This window comes from Narcine bancroftii, chromosome 6 (genome assembly GCF_036971445.1).
Source record: "Narcine bancroftii isolate sNarBan1 chromosome 6, sNarBan1.hap1, whole genome shotgun sequence".
Lineage (NCBI taxonomy): Eukaryota > Metazoa > Chordata > Chondrichthyes > Torpediniformes > Narcinidae > Narcine > Narcine bancroftii.
In genome coordinates, this window is record NC_091474.1 from 162765537 (window position 1) to 162784412 (window position 18876).

At 42.5% G+C, this 18876-nt stretch overlaps 1 long non-coding RNA gene across 2 annotated transcripts in view; it reads left to right on the forward strand.

Annotated features, from left to right (window-relative positions):
- Positions 1–18876, forward strand: part of LOC138736667 (uncharacterized) — a 65440-nt gene that overhangs the window by 7650 nt on the left and 38914 nt on the right. The window contains exons 2-3 of one of the 2 annotated variants that reach the window (XR_011340483.1): positions 10908–11100; positions 12069–14758. This is a non-coding gene — a long non-coding RNA (uncharacterized lncRNA). Of the gene's footprint in view, positions 1–10907; positions 11101–12068; positions 14759–18876 lie in introns of those variants that run through there. The other variant, XR_011340484.1, reaches the window with a different exon arrangement.

An 18876-nucleotide genomic window follows, 5' to 3' on the forward strand; every position in this document is an offset into this window, starting at 1 on the left:
AGCGACATCAAAAGACAGCCATCATCTCACCCTTCGGACTCTTTGAATTCATAAGAATGCCTTTCGGACTCAAAAACGCGGCCCAGACATTCTAGCAACTAATGGGCGTGGTGAGCAGGGACCTCAACTTCTTTTTCATTTATCTAGACGACATCCTTACACCAGCCCCGATGCCAGCACCCATAGGACACACCTCACCTGTCAGTTTGACAGGCTGCAGCAGTTTGGGCTAATGGTGAACCCAGCCAAATGCCAGTTCAGCTTGCAGATGATAGGCTTCCTGGGGCACCGCATCATCCCAGAGGGCGCCATGCCACAGCCCGACAAGGTGAAGGCCATTCAGAACTTCCCTAAGCCAAACATGACCAAGGGACTACAGAAGATCCTGGGGATGGACAACTTCTACCATTGCTTCCTCTCGGGAGTGGCCACCCTCATGTAGCCCCTGTTCACCCTTGTCAAACTTGGCAACAAGATGCTGCAAAGGATGCTGGAGGCCACAGAGGCTTTCTACACCACCAAGTCATCACAGGCAAAGGCCACGGTATTGGCCCACCCAGACCCTACCTCCCCCACCCCCAGCACTCACAACAGACCCATCAGACAGAGTGGTGCGAGTGGTGCTAGAGCAATGGGTCGACGAACACTGGCTACCCCTCACCTTCAGTAAGCACCTTCGAACAGCAAAGCTCAAATACAGTGCATTTGACTGTGAACTGCTGGCTGTGTACCTGGCGATACAGCACTTCCACTACATGCTAGAGGGAAGAGTGTTCACCGCCTACACAGACCATCAACAGTTGACCTACGCTCTGAGCAAGGTCTCAGACCTGTGGTTGGCAAGACAACAATGGCACCTCTCCTACATATTGGAATTCACCATAGATATCCACCATGTTGCCAGCAAGGCCAACATAGTAGATGATGCTTTGTCCCAGTTCACTATCGCCGAAACTTCGGGTGGGCTCAACATCGCCCAGCTCACCAAGGACCAGAGGGAGGACACAGACATCCAGGTAGATCGAACAGCCATCACCAGCCTGAAGTTCAGAGACTTCTGCCCCACACCAGGTGAACCAACCTTACTGTATGACATCTCCACCTGGTCCCCAAGGCTGATTCTACTGCAACCTGGCGACAGCGGGTTTTCGACCAGATCCATGGTTTGTCTCACCCCCTCCATAAGTTCCACAGTCCGCCTGCTCTCAGACAAGTTCGTGTGGCATGGATTCCACCGAGACATTATCCTGTGGGCTCGAACCTGCTTATGCTGCCAGCATGCAAAGGTGCAGCAAAACTCCAAAGTTTCCTACAGACTTTTGAGCCAGTGCAACACAGGTTCGATCATGTCCACGTCGACATCGTCAGCCCCCTCACAGTGAGCCAAGGTGTGAGATTTCTGTTCACGACCATTAACAGATTCACCTGCTGGCCAGAGACAATAACTATGGCTGTGGGCTTTCCTTACCATCTGGTTGTGCATTTCAGAGTCCCGACGCACATCACTTTAGACCGAGGAGTGCAGTTCATCTCCTCCCTCTGGTCAAACCTGGTGAAATTCTGTGGCAGCCAGGTCCACCATACAACAGCCTACCATCCCCAAGCAAACGGACTGGTCAAACGGTTCCACCACCTCCTTAAGGCCGCGCTGAAAGCCCGAATGACCAGGCTGAAGTGGATGGACGAGTTCCCATGGGTACCCTTCGGGATCGATACGGCACCAAAGGAGGACCTACCAGTGTCATCCACAGAAATGGTGCATGGCACACCACTTACCATCCCAGGGGACCTACATTTCAACCCCCCCCCCAAACCCGTAGTCCAGCGTGTTAGACGTCCTGCACATGCTGAGAGAGCAAGCGAGTGGACGACCTCCCCTCCTGCCACCGTCCAGACACGGCTCGCCACCCAGCCACATTCCAGCAGATCTGCAGTCCACACACTACTTTTTTGTACGCAGAGGACAGCAAGGGACCCCCTACAGTGCCCAAATGAAGGCCCCTTCAAGCGACTGCAGAGAGACGGTATGGCATTCACATTGGACATTGGCAGCCAACAGGACAGATTCACAGTCGACCTCCTCAAAGTTTCCCACCTAGACTCCGACCTGCTGGCCCTGGACTCCTGGGTCAAGCGCAGAGGTAGCCCACCCAGAGACTGTGTCAGACCACTCAGAGTGTGGCGGCGATTCTGTGGGGGATGGTGTAGCAGGCCAAGCGACTGTGCGAGTAAATGGGCTGCATTGCCGCAACACATGGCTGGTCCGAGATGGCACGGGCTCCCCTTCACTGCTGAGAAGGAGCCCATGCCTAGCGCCACGTGCAGGCTAAGGAGCCCTCCACTTTTGCGTTGTGGCCCGCCAGCCAGAGAAGAACACCGTGAACTGATGACGTCACTTCCAGAAGTCGCAGGGTACATCACCAGAAGTGGGTGGGCCAGCGCAGACACGTGGGGACTTCAAACCAGTAAAGTCAGTCTTTGTTCTACACTCACCTTGTGTGGATGTCTCTTTATTTGGTAGTGCTGCCACAGCAGATGCTACAATATCTCATCTTGTTCTATATCCATTTCCCAAATAAATAGTGAAATACGAAAGGCTGCTAATGCTGGGATTGTAGTGACAACACAGAAATATTAGAGTAACTCAGCAGCATCCATAGGAGGTAGCGAAATACAGTACCACTATAGTGGCTCTGTGGCGGCACTACAACTCCCAGAAGGTATCAAATCAGCTCTGTGATGTCAGTGCGTGATGTCGTCTACGCGTGTCAGGTGCATGATTCATACTTTGAAAAGGTTGCGTGCATTCTGAAGAGTAAATCCACATGATTCACTCAAAAAATATCTTGCTTGGTTATTTCATCATGTCTACTGTGATTCTAGTGGCCATAATTGGTGGCCCTGACATATTTCTAGCCAAGCATGGAATCTGCAGCCGTTACTGTGAAGCTACCACCTTTCTGGGCAGCTGAGCCTGAACTGTGGTTCAACAGGCTGAAGCACAATTTCACCTTCTCAAAGTTGAGTTGGACACCACTCATTATTACCATCTCGTCAGTGCCCTGGACCAGGCGACTTCATATGGGATCCACCATGTACCAGCAAGTACGGCATTTTAAATGCACTTTTATTGCAGGTATGTGGTATGTCCCGTAGGGAAAGGGCAGCCAAACTACTACATCTTGTTGGGTTGGGAGATCGCGCCCCTTCAGAACTAATGGACGAAGTGCTGTTCCTGGTAGCTGGCGAAAGGCCCAATATGTTATTCGTGCAGCTCTTTTCAGAGTGAATGCCAGATGAATTTGGCTCTTGTTATCCAAGTGTTTATTTGAAGACCCAAGGGCTGTATCAGCAGAGGCTAAAAAGCCTAGCAAGGAAAGACAAATCAGAGCCACCAACCCCTCCACTCCTTACCCCGTGTCGCACTCTAGTGCTCTTAGCACATCACTCCCTACAAACAGACAATGCCCCAAAACGGGCAAGCAGCCTGTGGACACCTTGTCTTTATTATCACAGACGTTGGGGAGAAAATGCCCTCAAGTGCCTTCCACCCTGCTCATTTGCAGGAAATGCCGAGGCCAAGTGCCAGTAAGGGCTGCGGCAGTTGACGTGAAACCTGCAAACCTACTGTATGTATGGGACCAGTTGCCCCAGCAAAAATTTCTGGTGGGCACAGGTTCAGAAATTAGTGTATTTCCACACACCATCCTACCCCATACCTGCAACTACAAGCAGTTAACAGTTCCAATACTCTGACTTTTGGCACCAAGAAGATAAATGTCAAGTTCAAGAATAATCTTTACACTTTCCCATTCATTAGAGCAGCAATATCCCAACCTTTTCTTCGGGCTCATTCATTCTTCATTGACTTAAAAAGGCTTTGAATAATAGATGGAACTACTTTTCAGACTATTCCTCTGGCAGATGCCTATACCCCTGCTCTGTACCTCCAAACATGAAGTAAATCAGTGGATGAAATCTCCAAGCTGTTGGAAGATTTCCCTGAGATTACTACTTTACACTTTTCTGCCTCGACTGCAAAGCCCAGTGTTACTCACTACATTTGTACTAAGGGCTCTCCTATCCATGCTAAAGTGCGTCGCTTGTCTTCAGAGAAGCTGCGTTTAGCTAAGGAAGAGATTGCCAATGTGGAGGAACTAGGCATAATTCAAAGGTCCAACAGCCCCTGGGTATCTCCATTATATCTGGTCCCAAAATACAATGGAGATTGGCAACCATGTGGAGATTACAGACGGCTTAACGACGCCATCATCCTGGATCATTATCCGATACCTCATATTCAATATTTCTCAGCTAATTTGCATGGAGCAAAGATCTTCTCCAAAATAGATGGTGTAAAGCTATCACCAAGTACTGGTAGAGCCGGAAGACATTCCAAAAACAGCAATAATTACCCCAATTTGATTGTTCGAATTTTTATGAATGCCATTCGGATTAAAGAATGTCGCTCAATCATTTCAACGGGTGATGGATGTTTAGGACGCGGTATGACCAATGTCTTCCTTTACCTCGATGACATTTTAGTGGCCAGTGCAACCAAGGATGGACATTTGGAACATCTTCATACACTTTTTATTCATCTTCAAGAATAAAGAATCTTCAAGAAGACCATCAATCCAGATAATGCATTTTTGGACAAGAAACAATTGATTTCTTGGGGCATAGGATTACTCAGGAAGATTTGATCCCACTGCCATCCAGAGTTGAGGCCATTACCAAATACTCATGACCTGCTATGGTTAAAAGCCTGCAGAAATTCTTGGTAATGGTAAATTTTTACTGTCAGTTTCTCCAGGGAGCAGCTCATATCAAGAAACCTCTTTTTGATTTGCTGCCCAGAAACACCAGAACTATCCATTGGACTTGAGAGGGAAACAATGCCTTTTTGAGACAAAAAAAATTGCTGACTCATCACTAATCTCAGGTACCTAGTTTTAAATGCAGCCACCGCCCTTTCTACAGATGCATGCAGTGTGGCTGTAGGAGGTGCACTTCATCAATATGTCAATGGGCAATGAAAATCTTCATGAAGCAGAGAAGAAATACAGTGCTTTTGATAAGGAGCTTTTGGCCATTTACTTGTCTATTCAACACTTCCGTCATTTTTTGGAGGGCAAAGATTATACTATGTACACTGACCACAAGCCCTTAATATTTGCATTTTTTAAGGTCACAGAGCCCTGGTCAGCTCGATAACAATGGCAATTATCATTCATTTCAGAAATCTCCATAAAAATACTACATATTTCCTGATGCATTGTCCCATTCTGCTCCACTCGCATCCCAAGAACATAACCATGAGACAAATGCTTATCAGACTGCAATCACAAACCTGCGATTGAATGATGTCCAGTTTGGAGTTCAAGGCAAACTATTCCTCTGTGATATATCAATAGGACACTCACATCCAGTAGTTCCAGAATCATGGAAACGTTGAGTATTCAACTCTGTGCATGGCTACTCACATCCACCGATTAGATCGGCCGTTCATATGGTTTCCGACAGGTTCATGTGGCACGGTCTTAAAGAAAACATTACACAAATGGCGAGATCCTGCATTGCCTGCCAGAAAACAAAAGTTCAGCATCGTACTAAGGCACCACTGCAGTCCTTCCCTGCAGTTACTCATTGTTTTGCTTATGTCCACATGGACATTGTTGGTCCATTTCCTGTTTCAAGATGCCATTGTTTTTTTTAGGGTAATAGGCAGGTTTACGTGATGGCCTGAGATCGTGCCTATGGTAGATGCTACTGCAGACACTTGTGCTCAGGCATTCCTCACTTCCTGGGTTCCACGGTTTACCAGTGCATGTTACTTCAGATAGAGGACCACAATTTACTTACTTCCTCACTGTGGACGGCCTTGTCTCGCTTGCTTGGTGCAACAATCCTTCATAAAAGCCTATCATCTCCAAGTTAATGGAATGGTGGAAAGATTTCATCAACATCTCAAGTCAGCCTTGGCTGCTCAGTTAGACGGCCCAAACTGGGATGATGAGCTGCCCTGTGTATTATTGGACATTAGAACAACTCCAAAGGAGAACCTCCAAGCTTCATCTGTGGAGCTTATGTACAACTCATCGTTGATGGCCCCAGGGGAGTTCGTCCCCTACCATTCCAACTCCAGTGGTGATCTTAAGGAACTGTTGAGCAGGCTGTTGAGACCGTAGGAAAATTGACCCCTATACCACAATTTTTTGCATGGAGAACATTCTTTCTTTGTGCCTGAAGACCTCAAAAACTGTGAGTCTGTCCAGAGGGGAACCCTTTGGTCAACCTTTACAGATGCTCTTCAAAGAACATTATAGGATACTAAGTCAAACAAGGTTGATCTGTATTTTTGATATTGGCGGGAAGCTACAGTCTTTTACTATTGATAGGCTTAAACCAGCTCATGTGGACAAATCTTCCCCACTGCAACAGCCAATAGTCTGTCGCAGAGGTTGACCACCTAAAAGACAGACAAACCTTTCTACCAGTTCTGGGGTGGGGGGTGCAGGGTGGCATGTAGTGGCACTATGGCAGCACTACAACTCCCAGAAGACATTGAACTGGCCATGTGACATCAATGCGTGATGTCGACAGCATGTGTCAGGCACATGATTCCGGCTTTTAAAAAGTTGCACGGGTGATGAAGAGTAAATCCATTTGATTCACTCAAAAAACGCCTTGCATGGTTATTTAATCGTGTAAACTGTGATTCCGCTGGCCATACAACTCCAATTATCCAAAATGGTTGGGACCTCACCTATTTCAGATAAACTATATTTTCATATAACTGGTCGTTTTTTAAAAACAGCCCAGAAGCAACAACAAATCATTTGTAACAGTGTTTAAAATACAACAAACAACAAGGGAAAGCATTTTAAGCATGAAATAACATTTAATTCTCACCAAAATAAAAACAACCTGAACAAAATAAGATAAATCCAACATCAAAAACTTTAAATTCTACTCTGACGTTTTTCAAAAATTTTTTCAACCTATGATGTGTTTGGCTTAGAAAATTTTTTGGATACTTGAGGATTTTTGATTGTTTTGAATATCCAAAATTTTTTTGGAAGCAAAATGATGTCATTCCAACTTTGAAATTTTTCAGATAAATGAGGATTTCTGATTTTTCTGAAATCCTCAATTATCCAAAAAAATTTTCAGAGACGAACAGACATCACTTCCAGGTCCAAAAAATTTTGGTTAACTGACGATTTTGGATAATCCAATTTCAGCTAATCGGAGTTGTACTGTATAATCAACGTTACTGGACTGAGTCCTTCTTCAAGATATCAGAACTTCTCCAGGGTAGGCATCCCTCGAAGAGATTTTCCTGAATGTTCAGATATCAGAGAACCTCTCCTGGGTCAGCCGTTAAGAAAGCATAACAATCCTATTTTCTCAGGGGTTTGGATAGATGTGACATATTAAAACATGATCGAACTGTGGAAAATATACTGACTGCTTGATTTGGAAAATCGGGCATTGGAGATATCTACATGAGGCAATGCCTCAAGAAGGCAGCCCATCACTGGCCAAGCTGTCTTCATCCTGCTACCATCAGGCAGGAGGTGCAGCTGAACTCCAGCACTCCTTGGTTGAAGACCAGTCTCTTTCCAACAGATATCCAGATCTTGAACCTCCCCATATCACCTGAACCATAACACTACATTGTCCATCAAAGATCTGTCTGTGCTATTGAAGGAATGCATTTTTTTTGCACAATCTGCAAGTATATCATTTATTTTATTTTTTCTATTTATCATAATTTTTTTCTCTTTGATTTCAGATTTATTGTCAGAGTACATATGACATATGGACTTATTGGTAGTGCAAAAAATAACTTCTCAATGTACGCATGTAAATAAATAAAGACATGTAAACAAACTGACTGTGCAATGCAGAGAGGGAAAAAGTACAAAAGTGAGAGTACTTAAATGAGTCCCAATGTGAATATGTACCAAAATTAATTCAATTAAAAAGATAGAAAATATGCAAGATAGATAATAAATAGTCACAGTAATCCAAATGCAAAAAAAGGTGACATAATAGTGCAGTCCTTTTGTGCTGAGGTAGCAGTCCATGATTAGTGTACAAAGAGGAGATTCAAGGGTCAGATAGCTATTGGAAAGAAACTCTTCCTCTTAAACCTAGAGGTGCTTGTTTTAAGGCTTCTATAATGTCTGTCCAAAGAAGAGGCTATGACCAGCGTGATGGGGATCCTTCATGATGGCTGCCTTCTTGATCAGTGCCTCACATAGACGTCTTCAATGGATGGAAAGTGTGAGCTTGTGATGGACTTGGCAATTGTGTTTATCTTCTGCATTCCTGATACATTTCCTCTATTTCCATATATTTATTTGTTTATTTAAAACTATCTTAAGTGCTTTGATTATATATGCTTCCACCATTAGCCCTGTCAGCCCATTTCAGGTACCAACCACTCTGTCTAAAAAAGCTTGCCCCACATATCTCCATTACTCCTCTCACTTTAACACATGTCCTCTGGTATGTGGCATTCTTGTCCTGGGAAAATGATTCTGACAGTCCACCCCACCTATGCTTTTCATAACTTCTCAGGTCATCCCTCTACCTCTGACATTCCAGTGTAAACAAAATAAGTTTTTATCCAGTGTTTCCCCAAAGCTCATACCCTCTAATGCAATGGTTCTCAACCTTTTTCTTTCCACTTGCATACCACTTTAAGTCTTCCCTATGCCATAGGTGCTCTATGATTAGCAATGGATTGCTTAAAATGGTATGTGGATGGAAAGAAAAAGTTTGAAAACCACTGTTTTAATTTCCCTAATTGACTCGTTATGTGCACGGTTTCAGTTCTCCAAAGGAAATGGACCAATGATAATTTTTCTCCAGCAAAGTATTTCAGTAACAATTGGCTAATGAGGCAACCAGAATTGCACACAATACTCCAAGTGCAGACCAACCAAATTTGATACAAACATAATTCCTTACATTAATACTCACTGACACATTGAGCATAAAAGTATTCACAATAAATTGACATGTTTAGCATAATGGTCAGCGCCACGCTATTACGGCGCTAGTGGCCGGGTTTGAACGTGGTTGCAGTATGTAAAGAGTTTGTACGTTCTCTACTTGTCTGTGTGGGTTTCCCCCGGGAGCTCCAGCTTACTCTCACCTTTCAAAAAGCACAGGGATTGTAGGTTATTTGGTGTATTTGGGCAGCAAGAGCACATGGGCCAGAAGGGCCTGTTAGCATGCTGAATATCTAAATTAAATTATAAACTTCAAAACCCAGTGGGCTTGGAGCAACTGGAAAATTTTCACAACTTTTAGATGGTATTTCCAATAACTCTCCAACATACTTTTTATACATTTTTTTCAATGTTACACAAACTTGACAGCGATACCACCCAAGCAGGATGATTGATCCCCAGAAACTATAACAACCTTGCTTACTACCAGGCAGAGAAGAGTCTTGGAGCTTCTGTTTTGACTAAGGCCCAACTGTTCTCCATGCCTAACAACCTTAATCTGATGGCTTTCACTAAGGATAACAAGATTTCCTCCCTTCCAGCTGCAGTCACCTTGGAGATCATCAAGGAAACAAGAGATTTTGGTCATTTTTTTCATGTTTTCCAATGAACCTTGTAACTTCAAAAGGAGAGCAGAAATGGGGTGCTGGTCATTTTAAAGAAAATTTATGAACTGGGACCCCAGTGAATCAGAGGGGATTATGGGATCTGGGGTCAGAAAGAAGTGTCCCAATGTATCAGAAGGAGTGAGGGACTGGAGCCTAAAGACTCAAAAGGTTGCGCAAGAAGTGGGGTCCTGAGGAATTAGAAGGGGCCACTGGAACTATAGTCCTGGATGGTTAGAAGGACTCTGGTGAGTCAGATGGCAAACAATTGGAATTCATGACTATCAGAGAGTAGTTTCATTGAGATTTACTGCATTTGAAAAAACAATGTAAAGTACAGTTAGAGTGATTGGTTATCCCAATTCCTTATGGATAAGTGACTATCTCATTTTCCATTCTATTAACCCCATTAATAAGTTAATTTGCGTAAATGTTCAAAAACAACACTTCCTGTAATTATACCCAACCAGCTGTGTCCTGATTAGACTGCATTCTTGAGACAGGAATATATTTTTCTGAAAAATGCCACAGAGAAAGTTTATATGTTCATGCACCTTTTTCCGACACTGTTGAAATAGTTGAGACATGAAATGAATACAGCATCTTTAACAAAACTGTAATTTCATTGCCAGAACAATAATGATTTCAACAGCTGTTGCAGGAGTATAGGTTTGATCTTGACCTTGGGTGGTATCGCTGTCAAGTTTGTGTACTCTCTGTGACTGCAAGGATTTCTACCAGTTCTTGAGTTTTCTCCCACATCCTGGACTGGGACCTTATTTGCCCCTTAGTGTAGATGAGTGGCAAAAAGATTCAAAGGAGAATTGATGAGCATTTGAGAGAGAAAGCATTGCAGAGCTACAGCAAAAAGGGAAAATGGGACTGTTGGGATTATTCTGCTGAAGCCCAGCATGGATTAATTAGCTGAATATCCTCCTTTTGTGTTGTGGTTGGTAATGAATAATAATTTAGTATTCTAGTAAAACAATCAAGCAAAAGCAGGCAATTGAACAGGTTTCCTCAGACTACAGTAATATCCAATTATTTTCAGAAGCAAGGTTGTCAGATTGAGTCTGTGACAAATAATTAGGATCAATCATATAATTCTAAGTCCTTTACTATAATGATACAAGAGGTACCTGCATTATTATTTTAAGAACTTGACTGGCAGAAGCTCTTGAGGCATAAGTTATGACAGAGGGCTGTTTGCCATGAGTGTTTTCAGTGGATATCCTTTGTAAGGTGTAATTGAATTTTTTTTCTCTTCTTGCAGCCAGAAGCATCCTCCTCCTGGACCAGTTATTTCTGGGCTGTAGACAATGGCATGTTTCTCACACCTTTAACTCTCATTGACACCTTCTTGAATCGCTGCCATACATGAAGGCCATCCCACAATGCTGTTAGGCAGAACATTCTGGATGCAGTGACAATGAAGGAATGGTGAGATACTTACAGAAGTCTGGATGGTGAGGAATCTGCAACTGGTGAATTTTGTCATGTACTTGCTGCGCAAGACTTTTTGTCCACTACAGGGTTTATGGGGTGCTGTCAGAGTATCCTGTTGAGGAGTTGAAGGATGTGGATATGATGCAGTCCAGCCTGTGGGTCAGAGATGAATGTTCAGGTTGGTGGTTTTCAAGGTGCCAATGAATAGAGAAGAGCTTCTTGAACATTTCTAAAAGTGTGGTAATCCAAGCAAGCAGAGTATATGCTTTGTAGATAATGAAGAAACTGAGATGTTAGGAAGTGAGTCACTTGTGACTGTATACCCAGCCTCTGATCTGCATTTGTAGCTATCATATTTAACTGGTTATACCTTTCTGGTCAAAAGTCATTCCTACGAAGTTGATGATGAGAGATTTGACAACAACAAAGTTGATGCTGAAATGATGGGTATTGTTCTTTCTTGCAGTGATAATCATTCACTGATGATTACACAATATTTAATCCCATTTGCAGCTTCTGAGCAAATAAGTCACATCAGTCCACGTGAGACCATTGTTCAGACTTGGATTGTGAAGTGAAAAGTACCATGTGTGCCCCCCAATAGGTTTATCACAGCTGGACTGTGATATACCCACTGTTGGGCACATGTAATCCTTGCTACTTATCATCTATGTTTGAAAGTAGTCACAGTCCTGCTGGCTGTGGTCAAGGCTGTTCCACTTCCAGGAGATGTAATTGAAATTGTTTAACAGGCGGATATCTCCGCTTGTGAAAAAAGGAAGGTTCCTGATGAGGCAGCTGAAGAAGACTGGGCTTAAAACACTTTGGGAAGGATGATTGATCCCCAGAAATTATAACAGCCTTGCTTACTACCAGGCAGAGAAGAGTCTTGGAGCTTCTGTTTTGACTAAGGCCCAACTGTTCTTCATGCCTAACAACCTTAATCTGATGGCTTTCACTAAGGATAACAAGATTTCCTCTCTTCCAGCTGCAGTCACCTTGGAGATCATCAGGGAAACAAGAGATTCTGGTCACCATTGCCTCTTGTGCTCTCAAAACTATTGCTTCTTGCACACTGCTGTTATGTTCTACCTCCCAACAATGAAACCCATGCTATTGGGAGGTTGTTCTGTCCACAAGCCCACCCTTTACTTACATGTGGTGCTTAGAGCAGTTGTGAAGAAAAATCACATGGTCGGCTGCTTGGTCTTGCTTTTCACTAATTCCCAGACTTTTATTTGCATCCGCCCTGTTGTTCTTTTTTCTTTCCTGCTTCATGGTCCTCCATCTCTCATCCACATGAGGAATGGGAGCAGAATTGAAAAAATACACTTAACTGCATTGTACTTATGTCTATGACAATAAACATTCTCGTTATTGATGTGTTGCTGCACAATCACAGCTACCGTCAGGTGGAAGGAAGCTTGAATCAACTCGCTTTTCTTTGCTGAGTGTAAAGACGCTCATGGTAGTTTTTGACAATGGTCATGTTCTCTTTTATTAAGTTTCACGTCCACTAGGCATGGCATATCCAGCTTTTGATCTCATTTGTTGCAATGGTCAGATTTATAAGAGGAGGAATCATTGAGACTGAACAAAAAGTAAAATGAAGTAGTGATAACGGCAACATCAGAGTAAAGAATGCAAAAGCTTAACAACCTTGGGATTTGTTCTGGCGAGAATTTGGCAGACAACGCAATGCTTCTTCACAGGACTAAGCATCGGGGGGAGGGGGAAGACTGGCAGGGAGAGTGGAATGGGGCTTAGTCTGCATCAAACAAATGCTCAATTCTCCAATTTTCCAAACAAAATAGAGAACATAATTTGTGTGTTTCCACACTAGAAGACAGGAATGACCACGTGCAGCAAAAACCAAGGCAACGTATATGGGTTCAGCAAGGCTGTTGTGGAGCATCTGAGGGTACATACATGAAAAGTCATGATAGGTGATGCATTACAGGGAGCTGGAAGAGTACAGGAAGTCACAATGGTTTCACAGATTGGTAAATCTGTATAAACCAATTGAAATGTTTGTGGAATGAATCAGAGTCACCAATCACTGCGAATTTACGTCTGCTGGTATAATTCTGGTCATAATTATATGGAACCTATGGAGAAATGGGATAGTTCATCAAATCCAAATTATCAGTCAGAGGCACTCTTATAAAAATGCACACTTGAAATTGATACCAAACAGTCCAGCAATGGCAAATAAAAATCAGAATAAAGAGAACCAAATGTTTTCAAGACATGTCCTCCAAAAGAAGAAACTACAGAAATCAAGCATGGATAAAATAACATGAAGGAAAAACAGAAAATCTTAAATCAGAATTCCAAAATGCTCAACGATCAGCTCAACATGTCAGGAGAAAATTCAAGTTAATGTTTTCAAATCTGATTATCCATCAGAATGTAACAAAAGAGAGCCAATTAGCATCTTGAATGATCAGCACCTACCATATTTGATGGGATATAAGACCCACTTTTTTTTCCCAAAAAATGGCTCAAAAAATATCCTCTGGGTCTTATATGCAAAGTTGATGGTCAGTCACGCCGGCAGTAATTATCATCGCTGCATGGCTCATTAGCATCACCGCCATCTATCGTGCACACCAAAAACTCCTAGTCATGCCCATGAGCCTTTGCCATTTTGTGTATTTGGTGTTTATCACAATAAGGGCATCTTAGTACAATAAGAATGATCATCAAAACAACAGCAGTGGAAATACAAACGCAAGGTGATAGCAGTGGAAGATTTTACCCTCAAGGTGGCAACAAGAGGAAAGCACTTAAGCTATACTATTGGATGCAAACTAAAAGTAGTAAACTGTACTAAAGAGCATGGTAATAGAGTGCAGCGAGAGTCTTTGGGGCACCGCCTATGATACCAGAATGAAGAAAGCAAGATCAACAGCTACAGACTGCTAAAAAAAAGGGTAAAAGTAATCTTCGTTGTCCCATCACCACATTGGCCAGATCTTGAGAAGGAGTTTAAAAAAAAACTGGGTGATAAATGAGAGGAATTCAGGGAAATGCATTTCTACCAAAATGATCATTAATGAGGCCAGGACATTAGGAGAAGAACAAGGGAATCAGGGTTTTGCAGGAACAGAAGGTTGGTGTTATCTTTTTATGCAAAGACACAGTTTATCAGTGTGTACAGAAACTTCCTTGCACAGAAAATGCCAGTGGATTATGAAGAAAAAAAAATTAGAAATTCATAAATTTGTAATAAATGCATGAAAAGGACTTGTTTTGAACTGAGTCAAATAGGGAACATGGATGAAGTTCCAGTAACATTCGATCCACCATCCAACAAAACTTGTGAGAAAGAGTGAAACACCCGTGGGTCTTATTTGCTCTCAAATACGGTAACTGTTGTGCTCTAAATACATACACACAATTACACAGTTAATTGCTTAAAAAATAAGTGATTAAACTTAGTTTTTCTCAATATCTTGTCTTGTTAATTTGCCCACTTCCAATTTCCAAAGAAGCTCTTGAAAAAGCAATGGGACATACTGTCACAGTAACTACCCAGCAGTAGGTCACAAGTAGAAAAAATACAGTATTTCATCATATCCTGTTTTTCTTGTTAGAAATTTCACACATTTTAACAAAGATATGAGAAATGATTTACAAATACACAATTTTATTGTATCACATTAAAATGAAGACCAGCATGACTAAAATTTATTTTGTATTACTGTATTCAGATTGATAAATAAATATTTAATCCCAGCTTGAAGCACAGATAACACTTTGCAAGTTTAAATGTTTTTATATTGGCATTTTTCCCATATAAACCAGAAGACAAAGATCTGGAATACTCAGCTAAGATAAGGGTGATGGGTCACAGAATTTTAAAAAGTTGACTGCATAAAATAAGCATTTTAAGACAGACATGTCAGAACAGGTAATAGAGGTGGGAGATGAAAGAAAGAGTTGGAATCCGTGGCAACAATCTCTAGACTGAGAAACCTTGGCTCACAGATGATTAGTTGAATCTGAGATCTTAATCAACTAATGTGTTGATTAAGGAGTAAGGAAATTACCTGGATATTTTATTCCAGGTGAAAGCCAGGTGCCTGAAAATAAGTACTGTGAACTGGTCAGTCAAAATGGACTGATGGTGTGACTGCGAATGAGAACCACGTGAGGATCCAGAGGAAGCAATAAGGGGCCTCAGCCCCTGCACCTGTCTAGCAGCTCAAGGTTCTATCATCTGATGAGATGAAAGCAGAGACTGCAGAGTGAACGGAGAACTGACCTCAGAATTAGGGCACAGGGGATGCAAAGAGGAATGTCATGGTCATCAAGAACAGAATAGTTGCAGAAATAAGTGACAAAGGCTGCATTGCCTGCTCGGTGCTGGGTTTAAGGACATCTCCTCAGAACTGTTGAGGAATATATAACAGGAGGGATTGGCAAAAGACAAAAAAGGATGTTCTGCTGAAGAATTATCTTGGAGTCAAGTTAAAAAGCAGAATCATCATGGTAATAATCTTCAGATAACTCCAAACAACGTGCAGACTGACAGAGGATCAGTGAAATCAGAGTTGAGTATGTGGCACAAAGATTGGTATGGGAGAAATGGGTCTCAATTCATGGGATACCAAGAGCAGTATTTGGGAATGAGGGAGTTGCTTTCCTGAAGCCAAACACAATCAGCTGGAGGACCATGATGTGTCAAGCAGCATCAGAATGAAAAAAGGAATGGTCAACATTGTGGGCCAGAACGCTTCGTCAGGACTGGGAGTGTGGAGGAGAGACAGAGAGTATTGTGAGGTTGTATATACCTCTGTCATCCTCCTCTCCCGGTCCACCAACCCCTACTGGCAGCAGCCTACCCCTCCCACCGTGGCCTTATTATACCAACTCTCCCTCCTCAACACTCTCAGTCCTGATGGAGGTTCTGGCTCATAATGTTGACAATTCTTTTTTCCCCACTCATGCTGCTTGACCCCCTGAGTTCCCTAATGTTTAGCTTCAGATTCCAGCATCTCAGGCTCCGATGTGCCATCAGCTGCCTTGATGAGATTGAGATAGGTTTTGCTTGAATTGGTCAATGACCAGAATCCCTGTAAATCAAGTCACAGGATCCATCATTCAGACTTTAAAGTAAATGGCCCACTCCTTTTTTATATTCTCACTATGAGTGAGATGATATTTCCTTAAAATAATTTGATTTTACTAAAAATATGCACATTTTCAGAAGACTATTTGCAATTAAGCAACTTGAAATATTTTGGATCCCAAAAATGTAATTTCCAATGCAAGTCTATTTTGTAGTTTTCTGAAACATATTTATGATTACTTTAATAGTAATCACTCAAATTGATTGAGATTAAACACAATGATTTTGCAACGCAGGCTTTTTACATCCAAGAGGTCCTTCTTCAAAAAAAAATGTGGTTTCCCCTCTACTGTGATGAGCTCAGCTTTGCCCAGCATCTCACCTGTTGTCATCAACTGCATCCAGTGTTCCTATTGTGTTCCTTGTATCACCTTCCACCCCACCAACTTCTGCATCCAACATTCTATCATCAATAATTTGCATCACCATCAATGTGATCCCTCTGCCAGACATGTCTTCCCATCTCATCCCCTCTCTGCCTTCTGCAGAGTTTGCACCTTCTAGGTCTCCCTTCCCATGAATCACCCCCTTGGTACCCACCCCTGTGATCACAAGAAAAACTACACCTGTGCCTACGCCTCCTCCCTCTCCTCCACTTGGAGCCTCAAACAGTCTTTCCAAGTGAAGGGACATTCCAAGTGATTGTTTTAGTCATCTACTGCATCCAGTGTCATCTACTGCATCCAGTGTTCCCATTGTGTTCTCCTCCACATTGAAGAGATTGGGTGCAGACTGGGAGATTATTTCTTTGAGTACCTTCACTCTGTATGCTGCAATACAGTGGCCAACCATTTTAATTCCACACATCATTCTCACACCAACATGTTTATCTATGTCCTCATGCACTTCAGACTGAGGCTACCTCCAACCCTGCAGTATTAACATAAATTTCCATGCTACCCCTCCCTCTGAGTCTCTCTCCCTATCCCTCTGTCTCTTTTCCTCCAGCTCTCCACCCCCTTCCCTTCCTTCTCCATTCAGAGAACTATCCCCTCCCCATCATATTTCATGACTCATACCTGATAGCCTGTGCACCTCCCCCTGCCCTTTTCTCCCTCCTTTCCTCTCCTCCCCGCCCCCTCATCTTTTTATTTCTCCTACCTTGATGACAGGCTCAGGCCTGAAACATTGGTTACCTTTTACTTCCTGTATAGATATTGTTTGGCTGCTGAGTTTCTCAAACACTTTGTGTGTTGCATGAGCATCTACAATTGGATGGAATTAAATATTATGGATAGATTATGAAACAAAATCAAGAATGCAATTTTATCTTTTTTAAACTTTAAAATAAATTACATCTTTCTTTCATAATTGCAATTCTGACTGTGTTTATGGCTGATGGCACCTGAGGCCCTTGGAATGAAACATTGAAATTGCAGAGCCAAGTAATTTTAACTGAAGCTAATAATGCAGAAACTGTAATTCGTTGCTCATTGCAGATATTAACGGGGTGATTTTCAGAACAAATGTCAGGTAAAATAAATCTTTTGAGATGGCCAAAATGGAGTTTCCCTTGAGGTAAAGACAGCAAAGTGATGATAGGGCACAAGAAAATTACAATATTAAACAAGTATTTTGATGATGAGGTTCTATTGCGAGCCACCCAGTGTTCTGAATCACCTAGTGCCCAGATGCTAAATTGGTTCCACTGTAGTAACTGATACATGCATGCAGATTTGAAGTTTAGTCACTGTTATTAAAAGGGCAGTATGGCTTTGTGCTGATCAAACTTGTTGGAAATATACAGAGCAGGCAGTTATGACACAATGAGCATGCAGTGTGTGTCTGATATCAACATTGCTGACCTGAAGCTCTGTGCCACGCCTTTCTTTACACATCTGGGTGTGTGTTCTGCAGCAGATGGCCTCCCTACCAATGCCACTTAGCAATGAAAAAGATGAGTTGATGATTAATTTTTACTGACTGTTTTGACAAGTGAACAGGAGTTCTTTAAAGTTCTTTAAAGTTCCTCAAGACTACAGGAAGTGAGAAGTTACATAGATCAAAAGCAGACATTTCAGAGATGTGTTTCAGATGCGGGACTGGAATAGGAACTTCTCTACATGCTACGTGGTTGTGCGTAAAGGTGAGGCCATTTTGGCAAGATATCACCAACCAATTTTCCCCAGCCATTTGTCCAAGTGGACATCCCTTGGAGCATTGCATCTATGGATAATGCGTGACCTTCTGAGTTATTCCAGTACTTTTTTTGTGTACTTCAGAATCTCATTGGGAGGCCAGATCCGCATTCAGTGTCACATTCCAAATTTATGCTTCATTAAATTAGTTCTGAATGAAAAGTGCCCTTCACTTTACCCACAACCCCAGTTTTGGAGAGGGACAGCTTTGCTGGTAGCAATCAATCTCACCAATTTGGCCTTCATAACACATCCAGTATTTCAACAGAGCTGATAGTTAATACTTTCCTGCCATTGAGTACCTTGTGGTTCTGATTTATTCATTTTTTCAATCAAAATTTATTGACCATCCCGAATTGCCTTTGAACCAAGTGGCTTGCAATGGCTTCAGAGGGTGCTAAAGTGTTAACCAAATGAATGATCAGGAATCATGTGTTGCCCAAATGGCAGATCATCCCCTCCCCTCCTGCCCCAATGGACAGTGTCAAACCCAATGGGTTTTTACTATCCCACAATTTTGC